This window comes from Pteropus vampyrus, unplaced genomic scaffold (genome assembly GCF_000151845.1).
Source record: "Pteropus vampyrus isolate Shadow unplaced genomic scaffold, Pvam_2.0 Scaffold378, whole genome shotgun sequence".
Classification (NCBI taxonomy): Eukaryota; Metazoa; Chordata; class Mammalia; order Chiroptera; family Pteropodidae; genus Pteropus; species Pteropus vampyrus.
The window spans coordinates 979,136-979,439 of NW_011889159.1; positions in this window are offsets into that span (position 1 = coordinate 979,136).

The window sequence follows — 304 nt, forward strand, 5'->3', positions numbered from 1 at the left end:
TTTCTCAAATATTCTACTTTAAATTTTCATGTCTAAAACAAATGCTTATGATTTCGGTTAGCTAACCCTAATAGGATTTTCTCCAACACAAATCTTACAATGTATATAAAATGAAGCAGGATTCAAATGGGGAGCTCCCTGTCTAGGAGGCAGTGGGGGTGGGGTTGGGCAGTGGTGGCAGTGACAGTCTCAGGGTACAAAGAGAGGCAGGTACAGTGTCGGGCTGAGGGTTCTCAAGAACCTTCTATTCCCGTTGTATTGACAAGCAGATCCCCATAGGCACCGAGGGAAGTGCCTGGTGAGC